Source organism: Thalassophryne amazonica, chromosome 18 (assembly GCF_902500255.1).
Source record: "Thalassophryne amazonica chromosome 18, fThaAma1.1, whole genome shotgun sequence".
Taxonomy (NCBI): domain Eukaryota; kingdom Metazoa; phylum Chordata; class Actinopteri; order Batrachoidiformes; family Batrachoididae; genus Thalassophryne; species Thalassophryne amazonica.
In genome coordinates, this window is record NC_047120.1 from 26,048,200 (window position 1) to 26,067,666 (window position 19,467).

At 38.2% G+C, this 19,467-nt stretch overlaps 1 protein-coding gene across 1 annotated transcript in view; it reads right to left on the reverse strand.

The window, feature by feature from the left end:
- Nucleotides 1-379: 379 nt before the first annotated feature.
- ascc1 (activating signal cointegrator 1 complex subunit 1) overlaps nucleotides 380-19,467 on the reverse strand; it is a 70,810-nt gene continuing 51,722 nt past the window's right edge. Inside the window, exon 10 of the mRNA XM_034193683.1 lies at nucleotides 380-563. The gene's annotated coding sequence lies outside the window, so the exon portion shown is untranslated. The remainder of the gene's footprint in view (nucleotides 564-19,467) is intronic.

The window sequence follows — 19,467 nt, forward strand, 5'->3', positions numbered from 1 at the left end:
TCCGGGAAAGGGGTTCATTTGAATAACACCAGACAAAGACTACACAAAGCGCAAAAACAAAAACAAAAAAAATAGATAAATAAAAAAACTTATCTGTAAATATTTGAAGTCTGCATATTTAAATTGTTTTTCTCTCTTTTAAACGGAGACAGAACAGACAGTTTGTACGACCAAACGTGAGTTTCATTCTTTATTGTGGATGCTGAAGTTATCTCGTAAGAAAACCTAAATATAATTTGTAAGAAGTCGCCGAAAACCACATCAAGAATTCCTGGTGGACGATAATTAATTACAACAGGCAGAGAGGGGCTGTTTAAAAGATTTATTTATTCCCACCAGCTTAAAACAGAATGGAAAACTATATAACCTGCTGCCACGGAGAGCAACATCTCAGCCTGAACAAATGTAGATTCTTCAACAAAAAGATGAAAGACTGCAGTGTGTTCCATTCATTATATTCACATTATGAATACTTCTTACACAAATGTCCCTTCCATCACGGTGTTACTGCCAAGCAGAGTCTCTTCAGCGCCATCAATCCTGCCGGTATGTTCATCGATGACCTGCAAAACATCATCAGTTATCAGTCTTTGTGTCGCCTTCAAAGCACAATCCGTCCACGCCGACACACAGGCGGTTTGTGTGACACCAGGCCCCGTTTGAAGATGACTTACTTTCTTTTAAAAATGTTTGTCTGAACTGAATTGAGATTTTATTCATGAAATACAAGCAGAGGATTAATTTGTTATCACAATCTTGTAAATCTTTTCATTAGGAGTGGGAAAATTAACACATTCATTATCATGATGACTGTGGAACTCACTAATGTGTAATAAAACAATTAAAATGCTCCTGATCCTACGCTGTTTTTGTTTATTGATGCTCTGTATATCGCTGTAGTGACAACAACCATTTGGGTGTGGCAGCACGTTTTATTAATAAAGAATGGAAACGATGATTATTAATTAACTGCAAGTATTAATTACTGTTTAGACGACAGAGCATGACATATCAAAAGTGGTACAACGTTAACAAGGATGGCAGCACAAGCGACACTGATTCATGCAAATTAATTCTTTGTAATTAAGTGATACTGTAATATACGGTTGCATGTGGCCTTTACATTTGATCAATTTGTACAAAACTGGACCTCTTTGTCCTCGACTAACACAAACCTGCCTACACACCGTTTCAGTTAAAAAGTGATGAACCCAAGTTTGACACTAGAAGACCGATATGACCTCTTATCATATACCTATAAATGATACGCCGATATGATTGGATAAAACACTAAAGAATACATAGCAATACACCCTGTTCCTCTCCTTCTCATCCCGTCTTCCTAGGTTGGGGCGATATTTTTCATGATATATGGGTGCCGATACAATACATATTGCGATACTTTAGAAATGAGATTCCACAAATATTGCAGTTTGATATACTGCAGTACTGATCCACCAAGATTTCACCAAGTTTGGCCGAATAACATCTTCGACTTATTGTGTTCATAAAAGGACAGCTGAATAGACACACGTGGCCGAAAACAACACATCCACGTGTACTGCATTCATTCATTTTCTGTACCCACTGACTGCAAGGGTAATGACGTGTAAAAATCAGCACATATTACCACAAAACCGGTGTCGCAGACCAAACAGTCCCCCCTACAAAATCGGTCCACCCTTCCTTCACTGCGCATGTGTCATCGGCCGCGGCTCACCGATTATCACTTCGTTTCTGCTTCAAACTGCACTCCAGTCATCATCTGTCTCAGCGACAGATATCTGAAGCTTTTGTACAACAATCCTTTCCACATAAATTCAGCATTATTTCATCATAAAAGATGGAGGAAGCGATCAGAGCGCCGCAGCTACAGGAGCTGCTGGCTGTTGCATTCACTGCGCCTCCGTCATTTCAAAGATTTTCGCTTCATTTCTGCTTAAAACAGCCTTGTTTCTGCTTAAACCTGAGTTTAGAATGATTTAAAAGGTTTTACCTTTATCATCTGATGGCTAATAATCCCATTAATCCATTTGATCACTTTGGGTGAAGAGACTCAGACGAGCTGCTGAGCTCCGAAATGACGCATACACAGTGGAGGCAGGCCGGACCAATTTTTAGGAGAGGACTGCTCGGTCTGCGACACCGGCGGTCAGTACAAGCACGGTCGACCACATTACATCAGCAGGCTGCACAAAAAGAAAGACGACTCACTTACTGAAGACGTGGAGGTAAATTATGACCGTGTTTCTCTGGTTCTCTCCTTCCATTCCCGCTGTCAAAGTGCAGTGTAAGCCACTTTGTGTTCTGTGTGTAAGATTTGTTGTCTATATATGTCATACATCTGAAGAGATGTCTGTGTTGTGTTGACATTTTTTTTAAAGCATTGAAATTCATCTTGTACTTGATCAGTTACTATTTTTGTAAGAAATAATGAATAAATAATCTGCAGGTTAGGTTACAATTACGTTAGGCCGAATTTAAAACCACCATACTTTAAAATATACTTCTTATGTGTTGACTCCTCATTGTGGTCCATAAAAGTGAAAATAATAATTTTTCAGGTGTGGCTTTTTGGTGGAATTAATCTTGAATAATAACAAAGACAGCAATTAATTAGTTCAGTCTGAAATGGATTCATAGTACTACTTTGCATGCAGCCTGTAATTAGTATTAGAAAAAAAGTCCAAACCATTCTGTCAGACAGACATTAAACCTTCAAACTGTGTGTAAACCAACTAGATGTGTATATGCAATATTTGAATAACAAGCATTGTCTCTACTACCACTACTACTAATTACAATAATAGCTAGCGAAATCCCTTTAGATAAATCCAATCTAATCTATCTGAATAAAAATATAAAATTAACAAATAAAAAATATATTTTTGTAAATTTATTAAATTAAATGAATGAAATCTCCCAAATGTCAGAAGATAATTATTTCAGTAGGTTTCTTTTTTCATAGCATTTAGGAATATATGAGTTGATAAATAAAATATACTTTATTACAATCACAGCCAATGAATTGGCTAGAATCTGTTGAATCATTAGTCTTTCCTTAGAGTAATTATTTGGGAAAAAAAAACAACTGAGAAACATGTTCCAAGGTCCTTCTAAATCACACACACATTATATACACACACACACACACATATTATATATATATATATATATATATATATATATATATATATATATATATATATATATACACACACACACACACACAGTGGTGGGTAGAGCTAACCAAAAAGTGAGCTTCGATAAATCAGCTAACTAAAAAGTTATCTTTTATAAAGCTAAACCGATAAACCACCCAAAAATTTTCGGAAGCGACAGCTAACCGATAACTTCCAGTATTGTCTCCAGTACACTTGCAACTACTAACAAGCTGATTTTGAGTTTTAACACCACAATCACTTCTGGTAGCATCAAAGGCGACCAGTGTTGCCACAGTTACTTTGAAAAAGTAATCCAATTACTGATTACTGATTACTCCTTGAAAAAGTAACTTAGTTACTTTACTGATTACTCAATTGTAAAAGTAACTAAGTTAGATTACTAGTTACTTTTTTAGTTACTTTTCCCAGCTGCCGACAACAACCCTCTGCCACCTCAACATGACAATGATACCTGTTTTGCCAAAACTTACTTTATAGTCACCCTTTCTTGACTTCAATGAAAATAAATACTTGTTTTATAAAAAGTAAAATAAAGACCTCTTTCTTGACCTCATATTTAACTGTTGACAGCACTGTAACAGTAAAACTTGCAATTTCGAACCTACATTGTTTATAAATATAACTATTAAATTCATTCTAGCATTTTTCTAACATTTAAATTCTCTCTAAATATTTTACTTGTCAAAATTAATATTATTTTAAGTAGTATTAGTAGTTGTAGTAAAAAAAGGCTTCAAAACTGGACCTTTAATCTAGGGGTGTTGTGAGGGGGGCACATCCCTCCCTCACGCCCCCATTCCATCTGGATTCGCCCCTACTTTGGCGTTTGAGCAGAAAGAATGGATAACATTTATTTATGCAGAAAACGTGACCAGATTTACAGGTAAGAAAGTTTTATTGTGTTTTCACATCATGTGGTCCTCAGAAAGAGAGTTTAGGTGCATTTGAGTGGAAAATAGTGTTAGTTGTTGACGCGTCGCGGAGGATCAGCTGTTTTAACGTGCAGATATGGAGCGGCTCAGCTCAGCTCTAAATAAAGGAGGAAAAAAAGTATAAAAATGTCTTTGTAAAGCTCAGTGCAGGTGTGCTGATCACCGTGCTTTAAGAGACGACGAGTCGAGCAGCTGCAAAAAACCGTGGATGAAAAGCTCACAGCTCACTTAAAGTGGGCAGTTCAGTCGAACCCCAACCTCCTGCCCACAGACCAAGTTTAATGCTGCTATCGACCCACAATGAAAAATAATAGTAACGCACAGTGACATGGAGAAGTAACTTTAATCTGATTACTGATTTGGAAAGATTAACGCGTTAGATTACTCGTTACTAAAAAAAAGTGGTCAGATTAGAGTAACGCGTTACTAAGTAACGCGTTACCGGCATCACTGAAGGCGACCACAGACCAAAACAACTCCATAACTCCATAGCCTCTGACCTGTGGTCGCGCAGCCGGCTGCACTGCAAGTCACGATCAATGCAATTCATAAAGAAAGGAAGACGTCTCATTTTGGGGGAAATAAATCGGTTGTAGTCTGTTGTCTGTATTACAATGTTTGGAAAGAGGTGTCATTTGATTTAAAATGGTGATTCGCTTTAAAGTTATTAATTCCAACCGGAATCTGTCTTTCCAATGTTTGGAGCCGCGCAGTTAGTCCCACCAAATAGATATTATTATTATCAATATTATTTCCTTTACCTGAGGGACAGTAACTTCATTTTATGAACTGGCGAAGTGGGTCCAGCTCATGCCAGAGAACGATCGCATGCGCTGCTCCATGAAAATTTAATAAGGAATGAATAGAACCACCTGTGTGGAATGAAGGGCAATTCTCGTTTCTTGCCCACAAGAGTCCCCTTTAGTGACTTTAATTAGGACAAAAGTGAGTCAGAAATGAGAGAGAAATGATCATTTTCCCGATACACACCCTCAAAAACAACGTCCACTCTGGCGTAATGTGAACTGAAAGACCAATAAGGAAATCGTTAAGCAAACAGGCTATTGATGTCAGTGGATGGAATCATTTCTTATCCATTCTTAACAGGAACCGGTTAAGAATACCCATCATAGGAACACGATAACATAATGCTAATGCAATTCTACCAGACTAACATTAGCATGACTCTGGCTTCAGTTAGCTTTAAAACTCACTAGCATCACATACGGCAAGGCTAATGGGCTAATTGAGTATATAAACTTGCTAGCATCACAAAACGCAATGCTAATGGGCTAACATTAGCAAGCGCTGCCACCATTGTGAGCAATGGGATTTATAATGTGCTTAAAAAACATTTACAGTTACAATTTTGCTTGCAGAAACTAACTCCACATCTTCAGGTATATTCACGTTGCCTAAAACAGTTGACAAGCCAATTATGTGTGTGTTTTTCACTTGGCAAATTAACTAACTAACATATAACAGACACACAGATTTGGGCATTAAAGAATTATGGTATCGAAAGATAATAACAATGATAAAACTAGCACAGAATGTCCAGAATACAATGACAAGATGGTTAAAATACAATGTCCAGATGGGTGAGCAATGAGGGATGCACTGAATCATTATTTTGGTTTGGTATTGATCCAACATTGGCCAAAACTACTGGATCAGATATCAGCCAGGGGAACAGTTCCAATCCAAGTCTTCTATTGGGCATCGGAGTCGTGTTGTGGGCTATGCAAGTTTTCCTTTTGGGGAGTACAATATTTGTTTCAATTTCAGTTGATGTTTTCTCAAATACCTACATTTTAATTTTCAATTTCAATTTGTTTTTCTTTATATAGCACCAAATCACAACAAAGTTGCCTCAAGGTGCTTCACTCAAGTAAGGTATAACCAAGGATGGGTAGGATTACTTTGAAAGATTACATGTGGATTACATATATGTATGTAAATACATTTGGATTACTTGTAATCTGATTACTTTTGGATTACATTTCAAAGTAATCCTACCCAACCCTGGGTATAACCTTACCAACCCCTAGGACAAGCACACAGGTGACAGTGGTAAGGAAAAACTCCATCTGATGATTTGAGGAAGAAACCTCAAGCAGACCAGACTCAAAGGGGTGACCCTCTGCTTGAACCATGCTACAGACAATACAGAAAATTATACAGGAAATTTTGGGAGTCTATGCCATGTTTTAACATTTTTATTAATAGATAAATCATTTAAAGACAGACAAAAAGGTATATGATTGGTATCAGTATTGGCAGATATGGAAAGTTCCAGTATCAGTATCGAATCGGACATGAAAAGCAGTATCCTGTCATCCCTGTTAGCAACCCAAAGAAATCCCAAAGGACAACATGGAAAACGTGGCAGAGGAAACAATCACATTATTCTTCTTCTTCTTCTTATTATTATTATTATTAGTATGGCCCTCATGAGAGCACCATAAACAATTTAGATGGATGGATGAAGTTTTAAAGCTGCAGGGAGCAGGAGGAAATGACAAAAGCATTTGACTCTTCTGAGATCCCTATTTCTTTCATGATGGAGGTGGAAATGAAGCGATAACGCTTTGCAATCAAGGCACATTAATTTATGCAGTAACAGGCATTAACTAACAGTAAAATAAGGCTTAAGTGCTCATGTTAACAAATTCATTTACACGTTACTTAATAATTTCTAAAGTCTTTAATAAAGACTAAACCATTCACTCTTCATTCATTGTTAATTCTTTGTCATTATTTTTAACTTTCCATCTTTCTGTCACTGAAAATAATGACATATCCTGTTTACCATTTGTAATATACCTCCAACATGAGAATGTAGTATCAGAAATACTCTACTTTTGGGGGGGGTTGAACATCATATTCACAGAAAACAGCACTACTTCAATCAGCTAACAAGCCCTTACAACGCTGGTTAGCAGAGCGGAAGTGAAGCCGAAAGATTGGTTGTTCCAAACACGTCAAGCACAACCTACTGGTGATCCCCCCTTTAGTTCAGGCCATCCCTGCTCCTGGACAGCACCTGCCCTGCATGTTTTTCATGTCTCCCGGCTGTACTCACATCCGATAAAATCACAAAGGTGTTTCCAAGCTTGACTGGCTGAGCACATGTGACAGTTAGATGTGGGTGGAGCAGAGTTTTGGAAAACATGCAGGGCAGCTGCCCGCCAGGAACAGGGTTGGAGATCCTCGCACCAGAGGAATCTCAGAAGAGCCTAACTGTATTCCACAGCATTCAGAGGATTTATTATTATCCCAATAATCAACTGACTGTCTCTGCAGTCACAGTGTGATTAATGCCCTCAAGTGGGCGCCATTATGCACCACTTTGAAGAACCTGCTACTCTTTCATTTCTTTGGCTGTCAACCTACTAAATGTCGATAACAGCTATTTAAAATGATTTATCCATTTTCTGAACTCACTCATTCCAGCTGAGGGTCAGCGGGGGCTGGAGTCTATCCCAGCACTCATTTTTGTTATCAAAACCACAAATCAGACAAAACTGGAGTGTACGGAAAACACGCATTCTAAAAAAAAAAAAAAAATGTGCTGTGACTCTTACATTTACTTTGACTTCTGTTTCACTGCACACAGTATGAATCAAACATATTACATATTTTGTGTGTGTGATCAGCTTCATTTCACTTGTTAATATGCATCCATTCCTGCATTTAAGGCCTTCAGGGCATTAAAACTGAGGATACTAAAGCATTTACCAATTTGTAAAGTTGCCATTCCTTTTCACAACTCTTAAAAGACATATTGGCATTGATGAAACTGTTATGTTATTTTGTCCCTTTCTTCCTGGAAACACGTTTTACGGTGTGCAGTAGTGCAGGGTTGTTCTTGTTGCCTTTTTCATTTCAAAATGTTTCACACACTCTCTCTTCGGGACAGGTCAGGACTGCAGGCAGGCCAGTCCAGTAAATGTATCTTCTTTTGCAGCCGTGCCTTTGTAATGTGTGCAGAATGTGGTTTTGTATTGTCTTATTGAAAAATGAATGGGCGACCCTGGAAATGATGTCTTGAAGACCATAATAGACCCTGGGTTATGGACTTCTTGCTGACAACAGTCTGGATGAACCTATTCATCTTTGGTTTGGAGCACATGGTGTCTATTTGTTCCACAAAAGATCTGGAATACCAATTCCTCTGAACATAAGACACATTTTCACTGTGTGTTATCCAACCCAAATTTCCCTCAGCCCAGGGACATCGATGCTGGGTTCGAACCGGAAACATTCCACACTGAAACGAAGTGCACTAACCACTTGGCCACCACATTTGTCGACCACACAAAATATGAAATATCTTGGGTTCATACAATCTGAAATGAAACAGAAGTCAAAGTAAATGTAAAAATCACTGCACAGGTTTTAAAATTTGCATTTTCCATATTGTCCCAATTTTTTCTGATGTGGAGTTGTATTTATAAAACAAATTAACTGGAGAAGCCTATAGAAAAAAACCTTTGCTATTTATTTGTACAACCTATAACAAGGGTTATTTTGTTCCAGCTGCTCATTGTTGTCTTTTATTGACTCGTCTATGCCTTTGATATACAACTACTTTGCTGATAAGGTTGGAAGTGTGTATGGAGTGGGTTCACTGCAAATGAATAGTCCTTTTTTGGGATCAATAAAGCTGTCTGAAATGGACTGACTATGTCTAGCTCTAGTTGGAACATTACAGCAGTCCAATTAGTACAGTGCCTTCTTCATCCTCAACAATCCCCCCCAGGTTTTTTTTTTTTGGGGGGGGGGGGGGGTTGAGTGTCAATGATAATCAGGGATGGAACGACACGTCACTTCAGTCAGTGAACACTTGGTTCATACTCATCAAGGGGTGACTAATACCTGTACTTGATTGATAAACTCATTATTGTCTACATCAGGAACAATTCACTCAGACTATTAAGTTGTTGTGTTTGCATTATCACTGAGAAGCACATTTCATGCGTGTCCTCTACCAGCATTATTGTGTATGTGGTGTCTTGCGATGGTCCTGTTTGAAAACTATAATTTGCATAATTGTTTTACTGAATTTTAGCAACTTTAACTTTTGACCCCTATAGAAAGTGAAATTGACCTTTGTCACCATTTTTGCTGTTTTTACCCCGTAAATCCAGACCATTCCATGATACACTGAGGCTGGATTTAAAGTGTTGTTTATTCCCCTTAAATGGTACAGATTTGGTCGAAATTGATGTGTGGCTCGTGGACTACAAGTCTGTCATCATGAAGGAGTGCAAAGATTTCAGGAATAGGACTGTCCCAGAGCTAAAAAAAAAAAAAAGTCTTGCTGTAAGGTGTGTTCCCTGCATTGGAAAACTCCGCCGGGAGGTGGTCAGTCGCACGGAGAAGGCCGCACAAGTTTATCCAATTTTGGAGAAGCATCACCATAAAGAGTCGTAAAGAAAGCGATAGAGGGTGACGACAACAGATGGCTCTGTTTACGATCTCAACAGCATAGCTGGAATGTGGACATGGTCAGTGTTGTAATGTAACAAAGTAGAAATACTTTGTTACTCTGAGTAAAATTTTGACGTATCTGTCCTATACTTCGTTATTTACATTTACGACTTTCACTTTTACTCCGATACATTTCCCTGAACTATCTTTGTTACTCGGTACTACAATATAAAAGTAGAAGAAACTTGATTAAGCAATGCCTGTTTGCAGAGGTGAAAGCAGCGGTACGCTGTACTGGGAAAAGACGGTCCTCTACAGCCGCAGCGGAGGGGGCTGCCTTTCACCTCAGCAGCAAGTTCTGTATTTGACATAAAACACGTTTAAAAGACCAAATAAATAAATAATAAGTTGAATCTGCCCCCCGCTGAGGAAGAGGAGACTGGAGGGAACAACTCCCGCTGGAGTTAACACACACTCACACACTTCAGCACCAATAAAACTGGATAGCGTGGCTGTTTTGTTTAATTTATTTTGTTTGAAATTTCGGCTGAGATGTAGTGCGTAAAAGCAGTGCCACGTTTTGGATTCGAGAGCGCAAGGAGTGGCGTGTTTGGTTGCTTTGCAGTGGTTAGTGATGATGACGCTTGCATTTTTTCCCTTAAATCTGGCACAATTGTGTAGCTATAAATGACTGTTCTGTTTCACAAGAGCCTGGCTGTTGTGTTTAACAGAAAAGTGTGTGTGGGTCTTCCAGGAAAAAGAACAGCAGCTGTACTTACAGCTATAAACATCCACCTGATGCCTCATTCATCCCGTCACCAACACCAACTGCTCCACCAGAGGCGGGTCCAGCCTTTCATACGGCCTGAGGCCCCATCCTGGTTTCTCCAGACACCACACTGGCTTTCTTTTCATGTTGCAATTTCACTCTCCACTCGTTTTGGATTTTACTTTTACTCAATACTTACATACTACATTTTATATGAGAAATTTAGTTTTGATACTTAAGTACAGTAAATTTCAGATACTTTAAGACTCAAGTAATATTTTTAAAGGAGTCTTTAACTTCCACCAAAGTAATTTCATGGTAAGTACTTGTACGTTCACTCAAGTATCACTTTGAGGTACTTTATACAAGACTGGACATGGGACTGGAAATGGCTCCAAGCGATGTTACCTGCTTATTGACTGTGTAAGAATCAAGCAGCACAAACGAGTTGATGTCTGTCAGATATTTACCGACCATCATATTACGTGGAAGTATCGAAGGGCATGATGATTATATATATATATATATATATATACATATACACACAGACCTGTATGAAACTTGAGCAGCGCCAGACAGCAGGAAGATCTTCTACATGGCTGCTATGTGCGAACATGGGAGACGTAAAATCAGCGGGATGCATTATGAGCTGAACCAGCCAGTAAGGACCCACTCGGAAGCGAACATTTGCAAACATCAAACAAATGTTCATAGAATGTTTGTTTACTGTTCAGCAAGTTTGCGAACATTCATTTAATGTTTGTGATGTTTGTCTAATGTTTGCATGGAGGCGAAAATTTGCGAACATCAACTGAATGTTCATAGAATGTTCATTTACTGTTCAGCAAGTTTGCGAACATTCATTTAATGTTTGTGATGTTTGTCTAATGTTTGCATGGAGGCGAAAATTTGCGAACATCAACTGAATGTTCATAGAATGTTCATTTACTGTTCAGCAAGTTTGCGAACATTCATTTAATGTTTGTGATGTTTGTCTAATGTTTGCATAGAAGCAAACATTAGACAAACATGTAAGGAAACATTTGCAAAAATCAATCAAGTGTTCATAGAATGTATGCTTAATGTTCAACATTCACATAATATATATAAAATTTCACATTATAGGAAAACATTAAATATAATTTACTGCCTACAGAAAGTTAATGTTGGACTCCACTTAAATTATGTGTGCAAACATAGGTAGAATGAACAATAGGAAATAATTTAAGCACTCTACCATAACCAAGAATTTGTCGATTTATGATTTATTCAGGCCTACTGAATATACTGTATAATTTCAAGATTACTGTAATAAACTGACAGAGCTAGCTCCGAAACATGTCTTGGTGCAACTTGCATAAACATGCACTCTGTTAATTGGAATATTAATTTTTGCAAAATAATTTACATCACTACAGACTGTGATTGTCAGCTACAAAAATATGTTTTTTATGGAAACAGATTGCAATGGCAGCTTATTATCCAGACATCCCACAGACCTGAGTTACATACATTTTGCCAAATTTTAAAAAAAGCCTATCTTTAGCATTTTTGTAAATAAGGAAAAATACGTTAATAAGTTATTAAAAATTGATTTACAAAATAATGTTTTCAACATACATGAGCAGGAAGCATTGACATTTAAATAAAACAGCTCACAGACAAATAATATTTTTTACTGGTCACTTCACAACTTGCAGTTCAAACATGTTTTTGAACAAACATGCTGAACATGAGATGAATATAGCAGTCACACACGTTACAGTGGCAGAAATCAACTAGATTTCACATTTCCAGAATGAACATTTCTCCAGGGTTTAGTGTTTCGCTCAGGCCTCATTTGAGGATGACTTCATGTCACAGTCGAACAGTGTTTGGTGGGAATTGTTACCACATAATTGTTACAACATATTTCGTGCTTTCTGATTCCTTTAATATCAGCTGCTTAATTCATGTTTGCAGTGAGGCATGAGATTATAATTATCCAGGGTAAAACATGTACATTGTACACAATATAATTGTAACACCTGGATACAATCATTTCTGTATGTAAAATGCAACACACTCATTCTGGTTAAAACAAAAAAAAAAAAATAATAATAAAAAAGCAACAGTGATCATTGTGTATAATTTCCTGTAATCACATTATACATTCAAGTATTGCCAATTAAGTTAACAAATTTCTAGCATAAGTGTTTGGTTCCTTCGTGGTTAAAGGTAAAGCCAGAGCAGGTTTATCAGCTCAGAGAAATGCTGTCTCACAAAACTACTGTAATAATTGGGTCAGAACATCTGAAACACTATAGTGCTTTATTTTGAAACAGGTTTGACCAACATTATCAGAGGATACAATTCAAATGAATTCATTTCATTTAAAGTAGTTTTTGTACATAGATCTATTTATTATTAAATTATTTTGTTAACAATATACTTGCTGCTTCACAGTTGCTTGCAGTGCTGCTCATGAACCAGTTGGTGGCAGTAGTGCACCGAGTTGGGTTAAAACCCGCTGTTTAACAGAGCAGAAGAAGAAGACTTAGCTGAGTTACAGCACTCAACTCCGTTCTGTTTTAGCAAATAAAAGTTTGTGTTCCACAGGTTAATTCGCCTGTTCAGTCTCTATACTATGATTAAGAAACCACTGAGAGCAGAAGAGGAGACTAACGCTGGACGCTCGTCGACTGGGATTCCTCACAAAGAACCACCACATAGCTACCCATGAGGTAGCAGCTAGCTTCAAATGGCTGGGCCTTTGTACCGTGATATCGACGCTGTCATTATCAAAAGAAGGTAACGGAATCTGATGTGAGCACAAATTCGTTTTAGCCAGGAATAACAAAACTTGCTTGAAGCTTGATTATGCCAGCTATGGATTAATGGGAACCAAACCAACACATTTTTGACTAGCATGGAGCTAACGTTAGCCACAGAGAGGCACAGGCCTAATTAATATTTTGACTAAAACATGACTAAAATATATATTCTCTTTTATTAGGTGTTGACGCAATTGAAGTTTAAGTAATGTCAGTGCCCAGAAAGAGACTTTATGAAGATAAGCTTGTGATAATATTTTTGGATGCTTGTTTCCCCCCCAACAGCAACCATGCCGGCTGCCATAAGAGTAATCCTCCATCTGATCATTGGGTTGAGTGTGTGCCTGCAGTTGATTCACATCAGCCAGATTATCCCAAGGTTTGTACTATAATGGTTAAATAAGATTGTATAGTGTCTTGTGCCAGTAAATTCTAAAATTCATGTTCAGCAAGCAAAATATTAAAACATTTCTGGCAAGAAATAATCTGTTCTATTTGGGATATAATTTGAAAATAGAGTAAAATCTGTCAGTAATGAAGTTGTATATGCTAACTTTCCTTCCTTAAAGAAATAATTTACAGGCCCTGTTACTCAATAAACATTTATTTATTGCTGATATAAAGTTTCAGAATTTCTTATATAAAAAATTTTGTGTCCCTTGCATAATATTTCATTTGCATAGTGTGTGCATACTGTCTGTGGTACCATACACTTGAAACATAAGGACTTCTATGCTGTACTACTGAGGTTTCCACCTTATCTGTGGTGGAAAAACTGACCTGTGCCAACAAAAAAATTAATTTTCGTAGATTCTTTTGGAATAGACCTGAGTAAGCACCAGAATGCATTTGAGATTTCACATTTTTCTGGGGGACTACCACCAGACCCCGCAGGGCCTTGTCAAGATCTTTCAAGTTTTTTTTTTTTCCTTTCCATAGCTCTCTTTCATCACGCAGTTCATTCACAGATTTGTCCGTGCTCATGATGAAAGGCATCAACAGCATTGGCTTAATCATTTGTGAAGCATAGGATTTAATAAAAAAGTGGGAACTTCTGTATTAAGGTTGTAACATGTGGATCTATATACATTTTGTGTTCCAGGAGAAGCGGAATGACATCATTCACAGTATCGAACAGCTGAATGACAAAGTTGATGCACTGCATCCTTGGACCATCCCTGAAAGTGTCGGTTCCCAGACATACCAAGAGAGAGAACAATGTGAACGCTGCTGACACGATTATCCTAAGGTTGGCCAGCTCTAAACCAGAAGTGTGTGCTTGAACCAGTTACAAGCAGTGGCTGGAAGTAATGGGGCTTCCAGTAAAGTCACTCAAAGAAGTGAGTTAATGTGTTTTCTGTTTGTTAGATCCTCTTCATGTCAATAAAGTTTTGCTTTTTTTTTCTCTTTTTTTTTTTTACACAGTGTATTATAAACATGCTATATTTATGGAAACTAGCAACTAAAGGGCCTTTCACATTGCTTGCTTTATACGCGTCAGGCAGCAATTCCCAATGTGTCGTCAGTCACGCTGTCAACGCCTCCCTACGCCCTGACGTGCCGCATGCAGCAGGGGGGTGGAGATTTTCACTCTGATTCCCCCCCCCCCCCCAGAGGAAAGCTGAATGATGGCCATGTTGTATACAAGGTCTATTAGATAATAAACCAACCCTTTTTTTTTTTTTTTTTTAACTATATGGATCTGAATGACGTGCGATTACACCAATGGTAAATGGACTGCATTTATATAGCGCTTTTCCATCTGCATCAGACAAAGCGCTTTACAATTATGCCTCACATTCACCCCGATGTCAGGGTGCTGCCATACAAGGCGCTCAATACACACCGGGAGCAATAGGGGATTAAAGGCCTTGCCCAAGGACCCTGAGTGATTTTTCCAGTCAGGCGAGGATTTGAACCCATGATCTTCTGGACTCAAGCCCAACACCTTAACCACTAGACCATCACCTCCCCAATCCACCAATCATGCTTGAACCCTTGTGCGCATGCGTGAGTTTTTTCACGCGTGTCGGTGACGTCATTTCCCTGTGGGCAGGCCTTGAGTGAGATCTGGTCCTGCCCTCTCGGCTGAATTCCTTTGTTTCACACGCTGCTCGAGACGGCGCGCGTTGCTTTATCAAAAATTTTTCTGGACCTGTGAGGAATATCCGAGTGGACACTATTCGAGAAATTAAGCTGGTTTTCGGTGAAAAGTTTAACGGCTGATAGATTATGGGGTGTTTCTGTCGGTGTAAGGACTTCCCACGCAGCGGGACGTCATGCAGCGCTTCCAGGCGCCGTCGTCGGCCTGTTTCGACCTGAAAACATCCTAATTTAATGCTTAATTCACCCAGGACGTCGTGAGAGAACAGAGAACATTCAGAAGAGGCCGGCATGAGGACTTTATGCAGACATTCCACTGTTTAAGGACATTTTGTAATGAAAGACGTGCGCGCAAATTCGCCGAGTCGTTTCTGTGACGACTCGGCAAATCTGTGTGCGCCGCAACAGGAAAAACACCTCCATGTTGAAAACCATTTGTAAAATTCAGGCGGCTTTTGATGGCTTTCAACAAGTGAGTAACTGAGAAATTGTTTAACAGCTTGGGCATGTGCCAACTTGCCCGTTAAGGTTTCCAACATGGAGGTGTTTTTCCTGTGGCGACCCCCCGCGGTCGGGTCCGGCCCGACATGCAACTCTGCCCGCACATTCTTTCATTACAAAATGTCCGTTAACAATGGAATGTCCGAATAAACTCCTCATGCCGACTTCTTCTGAAAGTTCTCTGTTCTCTGACGACTTCCTGGGTCAACAGAGCCTGAAATGTGGAAGTTTTCAACTTGAAACGGCGAGCTGCTGCCGCCTCGAAGCGCAGATCGCCATCAGGCGCCGTGGGCCGTCCTTATGGCGACACTACCAGACCAAAATCTCTCATCAGCCATTAAAATTTTTACAGAAAACCAGCTGAATTTATCGAATGGTGTCCACTCAGTTGTGCCTTACAGTTTTGAAAATAATTTGATCAAACAAAGCGACAGTCTCTGAGCCATTCCTAAACAATGAAAAAAATCGACGAGAGGGTGGGCCACTCCTCACTCAAAAACTGCCCACAGGCGAATGATGTAACCGACAGGCGTGAAAAAACTCTCGCATGCCCACGAGGGTTCAAGCACATCTGATGTAATCACACGTGATTCAAATCCATATGGTTTTTGAAAAAAATAATAAGGTCGGATACTTTTCTAATAGACCTCGTATGTGTCGATGAACCAAGAAAAAGCTTTAATATAGCAATTTGATTTCACAATCAAATTAATTTTTGGGTTAAAAAACATTTGCAAGGATTTTTCCTTCAGAAAACTGCTCTGTATAAATGAGCAGTCCTGTGACACGTTTCTGTTTTGTAGAGATCAGTGGTTTCTGCCACGAGTTTTCCATGTTTGGACCCAACACGTTTCTATTGGACAGTGCGAAGCTTTCTCACAGTTCAGAGCGCCAAAAGTTGGATTGGGTTGAACTTTGAACGTCGTTGTGTTGACAAGCAGGAATGTGCACACTCCTGGCAGAAGCATCTGTTTAGCTCAGCTTTTGACACGACACTTCTAACGCCTGTAAAATCTACGTGTTTCATTGAAAATAATACTTTTTAGACCGATTTGTGATGCCTCTGACACTTCCAAAGCATGCGGTGTGAAAGGCCCTTTACACAAATAGCAGTGCGTGGGTACAGAGGATTAATCATTTTTGTCTGATCTGCTTTTACCTGTGTGGTATACCTCGCTGATAACCTGAGAAAAATTCTGCAAGCAAATAAACAGCTTGTTAAAAATATAGGGCCTGTCCAATAAGGAGTTGAGTTGAATACCAGTTATGACCATGCCGCTCAAGTTATACAGTATCTGAACAGGAAAGTATATATAATTGCTTATGACTAACAATGGAAATGTTCAACTTGCAGCTCAAGAGTGCTAATGACAGACTTGATGGCGAGGACAAGTGAACCAGGCACCAGAGGAATGCCCTAATCAATGCTTTGACTGCATACACCCCTGGAATGGAACAAGGGAAGAATATGGTAACGAGCATTGTCAGGGGCTGCTTGTACGCTACGGCTCCTGTTTATCTTTGGCAGTGCTTCAGCAGTCAGGGCAAGTCAGGAACCGTCAAAGGCAGCCTTGCCAGGGACGTGCCACAAATTTACAAAGTTGTTAAGGAGGCTGCAATAAATATCACATCAATGGACAGTAGTACCATAATTTCTATGCCATATTTCTGTGCCATAATCCGAAGATGTCCTATCCAAGCAGAAGAGGTATAGACGGGACCATCCTGAACTTCTTCCTGACCCAGATTACAGGTTTGAGAAACTAACAATCTTGCAAATCTGTCTTTTTTGGGGGGGTGACACCCAGTCACAGTAGAGAGGCACCGTGACGTCTGGTCTCTCTCTGGCTGCTAATGTAACATGGCAGAATCTGCTCCAAAACAGATTAATTTCCGTGTAAATCTAACATGTCTATCATATATTACGTAAAAGCTACTGAAAAACACTTCGAAAACAGAAAACGCTGTTTTCACAACCTGATAACACAAGACATCGCGCAGACATCAGTGTGCACACATCCTGCAGTCGAAGGTAACTTCCACATTTTTCTGAAGCTCATGCATGTGCACACACATGGTCTCCTTTGGATGCCATTAAAATGTCATTGAGCTTATCCTACAACACCAATATAAACATACAGAGGCGAATATATTAGTGATACACAGATAACACAATAAAGGGCATATATATATATATATATATATATATATATATATATATATATATAATACACTTTGCACTGGGATACCAATTAAGTAATTAAGAAGACAATCCTCATACGGCTGAGGGTATTTTAGCATTGTGTTTATATTTCATAATATCAAAGCTTATGAGCAGATTAGCAGCAGCATTTAATTTGCATTGTACATGGAATATTTTTGATAAAATTTAATTTTACTGCCGGAGAAACTTTTTCTCTGGTCATCAAACATTAATTTAAATTAATTTTTTTTTTTATTATTTTTGTACATTTTTTATCATGAATTTCCTCAGGAAATTTTATTGTAATGTGTTTGTGTTAAAACTTAAATTTTGCTTTAAAAATTCTGTTCAATTATATTGTCGTATCTGACTGTCATACTTCTATGTGATAAAAACTTAGTGTTTTGTCATGTGAATTTCCTCAGGAAATTTATTGATTGTAATGTGTTTTTGTTAAACTGTTCAGTTTCGCTCTTAAAAATGTGTTCAGCAAGTTGCATTGTCAAATTTGACTGTCATACTGAGTCTTCAAATCTGTAATTAAAAACTTTATATTTATTTTTTCATAGGAATTTTCTCAGGGAATTTATTGAGAGTAATGTTTGTTTTAAAACTGTCCACAGTTTTGCTCTTAAATATCAAAGTATTAACTGTATGTAGATGTAAACTGAATTTATTTTTGCTCCTAAAATGTGTAGTTGGTTGTAGATCAATAGATGAATTTTTTTTTTTTAGGTTTCATTATTATTTCTCGAAGATTTATTATTTTGTCTGAACATCTTTTGGAGTAGTGTCGGTGGTATGCCGTGTAAGAAATATTTTGTATAGTTGAAAATATTTCATTTTATGTGCTTTTTTTATTTTTGAGCATGATGTTTAATTCTGTAAAGATAAATTCCATCATTTTTTTTTTCCATCATTTCAAAAGTTTCTGCATTATTGATTTTAGATGTGAATTCCATAAATACATTGCAAGTTACTATTTGAATAAAACCTGTTGAATTTTAAAACATTTATAAAGTTTGTTTTACGTCATTTTTAGTTCTCAATAGGAAAAATCACAAAAAATTGTAGATATATTGAGCAGGAACATTACACGAACATCATATTAACAAAAAATGAGGACAGGTAATGTTAGCATTCGAACATTCTACAAATGTTCATATGATGTTTGCGAACATTTGTGGATGTTTGTATAATGTTCATTGAATGTTTGCATGCAAACATTACCTGTCCTCATTCTTTGTTCATATGATGTTCATCCAATGTTCATGCCATGTTTGCAAACGTTCTCATGCAAACATTCAATGAACATTCAAAGAATGTTCAGTTTCCGGGTGGGGAGTAGCTTGGCTGGTATCTTCTCAAAGATATTCAATGAAGTTACTCACTGTAGATCAGGGGTGCCCAAGTTCGGTCCTCGAGATCTACCTTCCTGACACTCTTAGTTGTCTCCCTGCTCTAGCACACCTGAATCCAATGAAAGGCTCATTAAAAGCCTGCTAACGAGTCTTTCATTGGATTC